This window comes from Schistocerca gregaria, chromosome 6, assembly GCF_023897955.1.
Source record: "Schistocerca gregaria isolate iqSchGreg1 chromosome 6, iqSchGreg1.2, whole genome shotgun sequence".
In the NCBI taxonomy this organism is placed as follows: Eukaryota; Metazoa; Arthropoda; class Insecta; order Orthoptera; family Acrididae; genus Schistocerca; species Schistocerca gregaria.
The window spans coordinates 445,342,180-445,354,877 of NC_064925.1; positions in this window are offsets into that span (position 1 = coordinate 445,342,180).

Sequence of the window (12,698 nt, forward strand, 5' to 3'; positions counted from 1 at the left end):
TTTTTAACGTTGCTACAACCAATATGCCTATGTTCGTCAGTTAAAATGGAATTGATAAGCAACCTAAGCTATTAGTAATAGAAATCTATCCTCCATATGACTGTGTGGATATACTATAAGTGTCAGTTCCACTGTCATTTAAGCCCTCAACAGATCGTTACGTGGGAGACATAAAAATAACATTTGGATAAGCTATCTGACTGTGTATTTGAATATGAAAAGCTACAGCAACAAATGAACTTGTAACAATATACACCTGATCTGTCTGACTGCGTTTTTGAATAAGAATTTACAATCGATACATAATCCGTGTGTAATGTAATTTACTGCACTACAGTACCTGACATGTTGTGGTGTGTCAGTGTCTGTGGTTTGGTTCTTAGTTTTCCACCCAGCTCTTTAGATGACTGCCCCTTTCCACGTGGTTTGCAGCAATGCGCAGCAGCATGCAGCAGCAGCGGCTAAAGCTTATCTTTAATAAGAATCAGATTAATAAAAAGGAGTTTGCTTGGGTGCTGTTAACTACTAAATAACTTGTGAGAAGGGATTTCAACATTAAGTCTGTTTAGAACTTCAGAAATAACAGACAATGGCAATGACAGTGACATAGGTATCAAAAATGGCTGAGTGCCAGAATAACAAATTATATCAATTTCAAAGTCACATTAACATTTAATAACCACAGCATTTATTTATTAGTTAGATGTTGATAATAATTACTACTATTTGGAGGATAAGGTGGTTTCTTCAACTGACAAGCAAAACATTGGAGTATTCCAAACTCGGATTGCTTTTGCACTGTGCTTACAAATTTTACCTTGAATTCCATCTTCAGGCGTAATTAAGACATCTAAATCCCTCCTGGAGATATGAATGAAATGAGGCCTTGAGTGTGGTAAGATCTGGCATCACCGATGTGAGGGCAGTGAGCCACGTCCGAGCTCACGACCGACACTACTACCTCCACTCTCGCAGACAGACCTCGTCTCACAACAATCCTTAGAATTGCACTCCCATGTTTCGCCCTCAGATTGTTACTATCGATATCTGAGTGCTTACACAATGCAAAGAACAGCGTTAATATGGCTACATTGTTTTCAATGTAATGGAGAGTTCTCACACTCCTTACAGTCAGGCCTACTTGGCCACAGCTGTTCATTGCGTTTTGATTCCCACCCTGAAAAGTCCAAATGTCAGCTCTGTTGCTAATTAAGAACCATTGAGAGTGAACAGAAATCAGTTCTGTACTATAGGAGGTAACCAGTCCACGACTGCTGATAATCACATTTACCATTATCACTATTGTTATTACTATTATTATTTTATCGTTATTATTCAGGAAAGGAATCAGGCAAAAGGTAACGCAGCCGTTTAGAAATTAGGCTGCTGTAAAGTGCCAACAGAAGGTAGGAACGGTAAGATAGAAACCCGAAGCTGAAGAAGTATGTATGAATATAGGGGGAGGGAGATGTCCCGTATTTGAAATAAGAATCATTAGGAGAAGGAGGACCACTATAATAATATCAAGAGTTGAGCCAGTAAAACTGAAAACTGAGGGAGAAGTATGTAGAAGATCTTAACGGCAATAGAAAATAGAGGGAAGAAGACGTAGATGCATACGTGACAGAAGATACGATACTGCTTGAAGAATTTGAAGCAGTATTGAAAGATTTATGACGTAACAAATCCCCTGTAGTAGAAGACACTCACTCCAAAGTATTGAAATCCCATGGCAAAGCCACCACAAGAAAATTATTCCTCCAGGTGTGCAAGATATATGAGACAGCCGAAATACCATAATGTTTCAACAAGAATGTCGTAATTGCAGTATCGAGAAATATGGAGCACACCTGTAAAAATTACCGAATCTTTCGGTTAATAAGTCAGGGACGCAAAATACCAACACGAATTATTACAAAAGAACGGAAATTCGACAAACGGGCAGTTTAGTTTGGGTTCAGAAGAAGTGGAGAAAGCGAGGCAGTACTGACCCTTAGAAGAGAGAAGGAAAAAGGGAAAACCCACTTTTATTGCATTTGTAGACACAGAAAAGCATTTGACCATAGTACTGGAAAACACATTTTTAAGCTTCAGAGAGTGAACGTTGTAGGGAAAGCCAGTGGCGGATACAGAAAAACCTCAAGGAGGGGCCTCTATGATATCTGGAGCTATGTTTACTTTTACCGCAATGAAAAATAATCAAGTCACATGCAAAGCTTAAGAAAGTTTTATTTAGACTGATTATACACATACAGTATACAAGCCAATGTCATCTTTTGATATAAAAAAGGTACAATTGTGGTTCTCTTCTTAAAATGATGAATTTTATGCGCCTATTCTTCCTAGCAAATTGGTTAATTACATCGTCAATAGGACAATCAATGTCAGGACCAGTGTTCTTTCATTGGCGACGTCAGCCATATCTTTGTACGCCGCTAGGTTGAAAAACTTCTTTCTACTGCAGCAATAGATGCAGGCAGACAAGCAAATATTTTGTACAGGTCGTGTAAAGTAGAATAGTCAGATCTAGCACAAACAGGGAACGCTTGAATAACAGAATCACGATCATCAATGGTGTTCATGCTCGTTTGCTTGTTATGAAGAATCTCTAACATTAGTCTCGTTTTAATCACAAATAATGATTCTTCTTCAAATACTCCTTTTTACTTAGTTCTTCTTCAGTCTTCATATTTCTGCTTCTGAAAGCAATCTAGCTTCCTATTCGAGGAATAGTCCGTATCTATAACTCTGTGGTTCAAATGGCTCCTAGCACTATGGGACTCAACTGCTGTGGTCATCAGTCCCCTAGAACTTAGAACTACTTAAACCTAACTAACCTAAAGACATCACACACATCCATGCCCGAGGCAGGATTCGAACTTGCGACCGTAGCAGTCGCACTTTTCCGGACTGCGCGCCTAGAAGCGCGAAACCACCGCGGCCGGCTATAACGCTGTGTATCGTAGGTTCCCTGTACAAGAAAACAGCAGAATATTCGCGACTATTGTATACCAATGTAAATTCCAGCCTTTCCTGATTCAGTCGCGAATGGTCTGTGCGAATGACGGTAGCCGGTAAGCCTCCGTGTAAACTCGAATACCCATAATTGAAGTGGGATATTGGGACACGGGATTCCCTGGAGTGGAAACCACTGGATACATGAGAGTATCCAAAATTTTATTTTAAATATATAAGGATACATGCTAGCAGCAACGAACTACGGATAAAATCAGGCGAAAATTGCATTACTGTTAGTGATCAAGAAGAAGATGAGTGAAAAAGACACAACAGTAGCAGCAATACTCCAGGCTTAGATAATAATAATTAAAACTCTTGTTTAACAAAAACATTTTTATTTCTTTTTTAATTAGTCCTATACCGCGAGAACACCGAGAATTTAGCTAACGTAATTCCACATTTAAAACTTGCCACTGTATCAAATCAATTTGAATTTCACTGAACAACCTTACGCTCTAATCATGTAAGGTTTTAGTAACAGCACATCGTTAAACACACAATTGAACAATTTATGCAAAATAAAATATACCCTCCTGGAAATGGAAAAAAGAACACATTGACACCGGTGTGTCAGACCCACCATACTTGCTCCGGACACTGTGAGAGGGCTGTACAAGCAATAATCACACGCACGGCACAGCGGACACACCAGGAACCGCGGTGTTGGCCGTCGAATGGCGCTAGCTGCGCAGCATTTGTGCACCGCCGCCGTCAGTGTCAGCCAGTTTGCCGTGGCATACGGAGCTCCATCGCAGTCTTTAACACTGGTAGCATGCCGCGACAGCGTGGACGTGAACCGTATGTGCAGTTGACGGACTTTGAGCGAGGACGTATAGTGGGCATGCGGGAGGCCGGGTGGACGTACCACCGAATTGCTCAACACGTGGGGTGTGAGCTCTCCACAGTACATCGATGTTGTCGCCAGTGATCGGCGGAAGGTGCACGTGCCCGTCGACCTGGGACCGGACCGCAGCGACGCACGGATGCACGCCAAGACCGTAGGATCCTACGCAGTGCCGTAGGGGACAGCACCGCTACTTCCCAGCAAATTAGGGACACTGTTGCTCCTGGGGTATCGGCGAGGACCATTCGCAACCGTCTCCATGAAGCTGGGCTACGGTCCCGCACACCGTTAGGCCGTCTTCCGCTCACGCCCCACCATCGTGCAGCCCGCCTCCAGTGGTGTCGCGGCAGGCGTGAATGGAGGGACGAATGGACACGCTTCTGCCTTGGTGCCATTGATGGTCGTATGCGTGTTTGGCGCCGTGCAGGTGAGCCCCACAATAAGGACTGCATACGACCGAGGCACACAGGACCAACACCCGACATCATGGTGTGGGGAGCGATCTCCTACACTGGCCGTACACCTCTGGTGATCGTCGAGGGGACACTGAATAGTGCACGGTACATCCAAACCGTCATCGAACCCATCGTTCTACCATTCCTAGACCGGCAAAGGAACTTGCTGTTCTAACAGAACAATGCATGTCCGCATGTATCCCGTGCCACCCAACGTGCTCTAGAAGGTGTAAGTCAACTACCCTGGCCAGCAAGATCTCCGGATCTGTCCCCCATTGAGCATGTTTGGGACTGGATGAAGCGTCGTCTCACGCGGTCTGCACTTCCAGCAAGAACGCTGGTCCAACTGAGGCGCCAGGTGGAAATGGCATGGCAAGCCGTTCCACAGGACTACATCCAGCATCTGTACGATCGTCTCCATGGGAGAATAGCAGCCTGCATTGCTGCGAAAGGTGGATATACACTGTACTAGTGCCGACATTGTGCATGCTCTGTTGCCTGTGTCTATGTGCCTGTGGTTCTGTCAGTGTGATCAGGTGATGTATCTTACCCCAGGAATGTGTCAATAAAGTTTCCCCTTCCTGGGACAATGAATTCACGGTGTTCTTATTTCAATTTCCAGGAGTGTATAACCAACACCCATACCGTTTTAATAAACAAGAAAAGAACATTGCATCAGAAACCTGTTAAAGGTAGCAGACAATTTTCAACCAGTGCAATGGTTTGCTACAAATGTCAGGAGTACTGTCGCCTTGCAGGTGCCCACTTGCACATCTCTGGTCACACCACTGCACGTAGGCAAACGGAATACGAGTACTTAGACTAAATCCAGAACACACTAAAATTAAATTGTTCCAACACTTACAGTAAACGAAACTCCAGAATCCACAAGATGGTAAGATACTTAAAGACTCAGATATGAAAGGCACCTTTAACTAAATTACTTAAATAGATCATCAACCCTTAACGTAGGAAATTTGCTTGTTTTATTACTTTACTTCACTAAATTGCATTATTACACTATATTGGTACACGCTGTACACTTTAAATATGACTTACATTATGGGAATTAGGCAGAGTTGGACGAACTTACCACATGCAAAGTGATCTTGCGGGCACCGTAGCCATGATACCAGTAACAAAATGGCTCACGCGCTGGATAATTATTTGCTTAATGTCAGTTCTCTAACGAAAGTATTCCAAGATAAAACCCCAAATTCCAGCTGTTCACCTTGGAATATCGGAATTCGTCCTTCGGCAATTAACGCCTGGTGGATGCCGGTGCAGTGCAACAGCAAATTGCAGGAAGCGACTGTAGATCGGGACGACAACCGCGGCGGCAGTTACTTGCATAAGTACTGCTCACGTTTCCACGAGGGGAGCCAGCTCCGCCATTCATCCCTCCGCACGCTTCTGCCATGCCACAAACTTTAGACTGCCGTACACGTCCGCTTACTGGCCGTGGCTCGGTGCTGACTCCCACCTGAACCAGCGAGAGCCACCTCCTCTCCCCAGCAGGTCCCATTCCTTGCCCTTCATCTAGTGGCGCAAGAATCTTTGGCGATCACGATACGAGGGCACCTAGTAAGATATTCAGTATCAATAATTTTCCCTTCTTTCTATTCACGCGAGAAATTCGGAGGGTTAACTTTTATGGGAACGTAAGCTCTCGTAATTTTATCGTGAACCACACGATGATGCAGAACGCCTCTCTTGTAACATCTGCCATTGAAGTTGTGTGTCATCTGCCTTGCCTTCCACTTTAAGTCATCCCATACGGATACTCACAAATATGTAATGAATGTGACTGTTTATAGTGATCGTTCTGCAAACGTGTAACCATTCTGTAATGGGTATTTCTGCCTATCTAATACGCAGTAAGTTAAATTTCTTTATTTTTAAGGAGCAATATAAATTTAAGCTTTTGGACGTGCTTTCCGAAACTATTCATTTGGAGTGAAAACCGATGTCGGCGACAAAACATACGTACAAGAAAAAAATCGGAGGATTTTGAAATATAGTACTACTGAAGAATACTGAAGATGAGATGGGTAGACTCTGTAAGTGATAAAGAACTATTCATATGTGTCGGAGAGGAAAGCAATTTATGGTAGAACTTGTCTGAATCAAGGGACTGGTTGACTGAAAGAGTAAGGAGGTTCAAATGGATGTATGTTTCAATAATTATGCAGCAATGAAGATATTGCACAAAATAGAGAAACACCGAGAGCTACATCAAAACAGGCTTTAAACTCAAGACGGAAACAACGACTTTAATATTACAACAAATTCAAATGTTACGTAATGCAGTCTTGGTTCGTCTTATTGGAGAAGTACTTAAGCAAAAACCAAACCGTAGCCACAGCATTTTATCCTCAGAAGATAATTTTTAAAATTGTCAACGGAATTGTGGTTATCTACATTTTCATTGTGGTCATTTCACTCTCCTATTTCATCTGTATTTCTCTAAAGTTCGGCATGTATTGGTGAAACTGTTGTTCTGCAGTGTATAGACAAGGGAATCTAAATCATCTACAATGAAAAAGAGGTTGCTGTCTCCAGTCCGGGTGGCTCTGATGACATCGAATACTCCTTCATATTCTTGAATATGACAGTAATTACAGAGGAGATGCAGATGACACTCGAATGTGATTTTTAGGATTTTTTTACGTCTCAGTTGGACTCGCAATAAGATCTCAAAATTAACTGCCCATTATTGTTTCAAAAACAGATTTCACAAGTTAATGTTTCTGATACTGGAATTCGTGACAGAAGTTTGTATGATGCATACAAAGAGATTTTGAATTAAATGTAATCTATACTCATGACTTAATCACTAACTCTGTACTTAATATTTTGGTTCATATGTGTCAAAGAGACAGCCGCACATGTTTATTTATAGCTACACTCCTTCTAAGAATATTTAATGATGATGTGAATAAGTAATTGACGTGTGTGTAGAGAGCGTAGTTAATTGCAATGCATTTTACTTTGTTTGCATACAGACAGTGACTTTAGTGAGAATGTTAGCAGAGGAACAAGGCGAGATGAGGAACAGTATGGTTGCCGATTTTGCAGAATGGCCTAATGTTGGGACAGCGATGTCAAACTCTGGAAAGATGAAAAACGTGTTAGTCGTGGGTCTCGCGTAGATATCAATCTTTTCGAGAAACGTAACATGAAGTCAAATGGAGATTAATTTTTCTGTCGTTTCTGCGTAAGAGTGAAGATAGAGCATTACTACAGAGACGAAATGGTTGACAAAATTGGAGGAACCATATGCAGAAGACTTACTCAAGCCAAAAGTCGGGAAATAGCCAACTATTTTCATGCCAAAAGAAGAAAGAAAACTTTCTCAACTATCTGTGTTATGGAGTAGTCGTAGCGGAACTATCATCTCCATGAAGGAAGGGCCATTTCTTGAAAGGTTTCCACGACTGTTTCCACGACTGTTCGTGACAATGCCATACACACTTGCCGACATTCCAACAAGTACGCGCCACACAGCAGACTGTGCCACACGTCCCACTGAGGTTGGTGTCGCCGTCGCAATCATTACTGCAGTGTACAGGTAAACTGCACTTTCACCCTGGAGCTGTTGATTGCTCTCAAGCTTAAAGGATATATCGGAGATATGTGATAGCCTTCGCTTAAGCAGACGGCGTTCGAATAGGTTCATATGTGGTAACTGAGCGGGTATTGAGGTTATTTCATCAAATAGTATCCTATAGTGATATGGAGATCGGTGATTTTGTGCCTTTTTATGACAAAGGCTTATTAAGAAACTAGACTGTATGAACACAAGCTTTTTTACCAGGCTCTCTGTGATCGTATTTTTTTTATTTACGGTGAGGCCAATTAGAAGACTCTGTGATACTTCTGGAATCGATCGACAGACACAACATTACTTTCCAACCCTGCAAGTAGGACTGATTTGATGATCTTTGATCTACAGCATTTCTATAAGTGACATTTTGATTAACGTACGTGTTTACTCTTGCTAAGGAATAGTCTAGAAACTTTAGCGTTTAATCAATTTATTTCAATGACTCACGCAGGTACAATTGATAAAAGCGTTTATGAGGCATTAGCCCTTAATTTATTTTGAGACCGACGGGAGGTAATATCTTCAAATATTCTCTATTTAATTCTAATATTATGTGAATTGAGAGAACTGCAAACTGCTCAACTTTCAACATTATACTGAGCATGGGCTTTATAAGATATAATAAATGAATTAGACCTTCACAGGTAAATTCTTTGCACACTAGCATACAAAAACGTCCGCAATACAATTTCTTCATTTGCATATTTTCGGTAGAAAGTACATGTCAAACGATAGTAATATAGCCAAACTGTAAATCTGAGGTAAGTCACGCCAAGAGAACATACTGCCTAACAGTATTCATTTACGTTTATCTGTGTTGGCGGCAATAGGGAAATAACTTTGGCCAGCCTTTGTAGTAGTGCTTAGTGACATCAGGACCAGAAGATTGATATTGCTCCTCTTTTCTTTCATAATATGCAGTTAAAAATTGTTTTGGGATCTAAAGTAAAAAATTTACTTCGTAATTTAAGCGGTATTAAACAATTAGCCGCCCCACGGCCCTATGGAATACCTGTCAGATTCTATAACAAATTTGAAGCTGAGTTTTGCCCTCTTTAACCGTACTCTACCGTAGATCCCTTGAACAAAAAACTGTGCCTGGTAGTTGGACGGAAGCACATCTGTCTCAAAGAGGGGAGCAGAAATGATCTCCAGGACTATCGCCCAATATCCTTGACAACAAATGGTCGCAGAATCTTAGAACACATTCTCAGCTGAAACACAGTGATGTATCTCTAACATGGTGACCTCCATCATTCCAACCAGGATGGATTCGGAAAACATCGATCATTTCCAGCCCAACTCACACTTTTCCCATGTGCTGAAAGTCAGGCAGATTTGCAAAATGCATCTCACTCATTAAATGTAAAACTGTGCTCATCAAAAAAGGAAAAACTTTTTATACTATGACTACAATACCAAGGAGTCGCAACTACAACTGGTCAACTCATAAAAATACCTACGTGTAACAATTTTTAGGGAAATGAAGTTGAACGAGCAGACCCTGGGAAAAGAATCTCTGAGATACTGAAGAAAATGAACTAGCAAACGCTTGGTGAATATTTAAAATATCGGGAGAAAACCTACCCTCATTATTTCTAGAACTAGCTTTGAGTAATGAACCTAGGGCTAAACCACAGCCACCTATGTATCCTAAAGTATCGGGGGCCGGCCGCTGTGAACGAGCGGTTCTAGGCGCTTCAGTCCGGAACCGTGCGACTGCTACAGTCGCATGTTCGAATACTGCCTCGGGCATGGATGTGTGTGATGTCCTTACGTTTCTTAGGTTTAAGTTGTTCTAAGTTGGAGGGGACTGATGACCTCAGATGTTCAAAATGGCTACGAGCACTTTGCGATTCAACCTCTGAGGTCATCAGTCGTCTACAACTTAGAACTAATTAAACCTAACTAACCTAAGGACATCACACACATCCATGCCCGAGGCAGGATTCGAACCTGCGACCATAGCGGTCGCTCGGCTCCAGGCTGTAGCGCCTAGAACCACAAGGCCACTCCGGCCGCCTACCTCAGATGTTAAGTCCCATAGTGCTCAGAGCCATTTGAACCATTTTTCCTAAAATATCCCGTTGTCGGATGGTGCGTGCAGAAAGCAAGAAGGTGCCCAGGCAGGAATGAGCAATAAACGTTTAATCTACCAAGTTGGAAAATAAGAACATGAGCGTCACAAACAGTTTCTCAGAGGAAGGAGTGTAACGATCGTCCTGATCTATCAGGAGATATGTGTCTTATACGTTACAGTTCCGTGAGATGCGAGAGGAAGCAACAGTCTGTCACAACGGGTATCGCTGCCATACGAAAGGTTTGAATCGTTGCGTTATTGTTATTTTCGGTCTGATGTGCCGCACGTGGAAGCTCATAGTAGTAGAGGCCAGACCTGCAAAGGAAAAGAGTTGCAGGCGGCGGTCCTATAAAGTCACCCAGCATATTAATACCAGGACGTTGGCCAAAGTCACGTGGCTTGCAAAGGCAAGATAGTGCCGGCTCTGTCCGGTGATCATGGCGTCCTTGTTCCTGCAGTAGATGTCACAGTGAAGTATGGCTACTGTGTGGCGGATCATTTCACCCTCCCACTATCGGTAGCTTTTAGCTGGCGTCTCACCAGGTGGGCGTAATAGTCCCTCCTGCTATTATCGCTGTTCCAAATAGGCTTCAAAAGCCCATGATAGAGTGGGATCCAGATAAACCTTCCAACAGCGCAGTGCCAGAGTTTTACGTGTATTCTTCGCACAATGTGGAGCTGGGGCAGCGGCAGTGCTTGGAGCGACGGACACGCGATACGAACCGTCATGACTTCTTTTTACGGGTCGTCCTTCACTCGTCTTCGTCAGGACCTGATATAAGGCAAAAGGTGTGGTGCGCCTATGCCGTGTGTATTTCGCTTTTCAGCTGTGTGCACCGGTTTCGCTCTCCGCAAGCTGTTTGAGCAGACGTTCACTTTTGTATTTATTGAGTCGGCATGCACGTCCTTTTTATTTGGCTTTATGTGATTGTAGGACAAATTTATTGCCCTGTTGTTTTTTGAAGTAACTTGTGTTAATCTGCTGGCCTGAGTTATCTCTAAATACAGGGTGATCAAAAAGTCAGTATAAATTAGAAAACTGAATAAATCACGGAATAATGTAGATAGAGAGGTAAAAACTGACGCACATGCTTGGAATGACATGTGGCTTTATTAGAACCAAAAAAATACAAAAGTTCAAAAAATATCCGACAGATGGAACTTCATCTAATGAGAATAGCAATAATTAGCATAACAAAGTAAGACAAAGCAAAGATGATGTTATTTACAGGAAATGCTCAATTTGTCCACCATCATTCCTCAACAATAGCTATGGTCGAGGAATAATGTTGACAACAGGACTCTAAAGCATGTCCGGCGTTATGGTGAGGCTTGGCGTCGGATGTTGTCTTTCAGCATCCCTAGGGATATCGGTCGATCACGATACATTTGCGACTTCAGGTAACCCCAAAACTAATAATCGCAAGGACTGAGGACTGGGGACCTGGGAGGCCAAACATGACGAAAGTGGCGGCTGGGCACACGATCATCACCAAACGGTGCGCGGAAGAGATCTTTCACGCGTCTAGCAAAACTTCTTTTTTTAATTCTAATAAAACCCCATGTCATTCCAAGCATGTGTGTCAATTTTTACCTATCTATCTACATTTTTCTGTGGTTTATTAAGTTTTCAAATTTAAACTGACTTTCTGATCACCCGGTATTTTCCATGGTTGATGTTGTTATGGCAATTTGTGTTACTATGAAGTGTGCCCTGTTTGCACGCGTAATTATGACAGGGGCATATCAATTATCTACTTTTTGAAAAATTTGTGTTTGTTTTTAAACTGTTGTATGTGAGAGAACGAACAGTTTCTAGATTTTTATATGTGTTTTCACTATGTTTCTGAAGCTGGTGTGCTCTCTGGTATTATCATTATCGATCCCCTTAAGTTTTGTGTGCTATGACCACCAGCTGATGGTAAGACCTTAGCGAATTGTTATTTATGGGGTGGTTATAATTAAAATTTCCCTTTTTAACACATTATACGCAGAAACTAATTACCGTACGAGTTCCAGACTTGGTAGCATTAATGTCAAGGACATGGGGAAAAGAAATAATGAAGAATCAGTTTAACTGAAACACTTTTAATGTGCTGCTACGGTACATCATGCATTACATACCAGCACCATAACTGCTGCAAAAGAGACTCAATATGGCACCCATAAGTGTCCATTAGAGCCTGAAAGCGCAGAATTACATTCTGCACAGCAGACTGAAGTATGTTCGTAGGTATGCTGGCTACCTCTCTTGCTATACTATGCTTCAGATCAGCACTACTGTGAATGTTCTCCTCGTAAACCCTGTCCCTCAGGTAGCCCCACAACCAGAAATCACAGAGAGTGAGATCAGGTGATCGTGCTGGTCAACCATTTGGAAACTATTGGCTGATAATTCGATTGTTTCCAAATGTGTTTCGGAGAAGCAGGTGAACTTCACAGGAGATGTGTGGCTGGGTCCCATCTTGCTTGAAAACTGTTGAGTTTTGTGGTGTGCGTACTGTAAGACCTCTGGTACACACACCATTAGATTATTTGACTTGTGACTCTAACAAAGTAGGCGAGTGTAAGCAATATGTCTCGTGGTCTTATCGTGGCGTGTTTATCTTCTACCGTTAGGTCAGACGATAGAAATGCCACTTGCAGGCTTAGAGTAGCAGATTGACAGTGACCATCTTTAAATAGAACTTGATT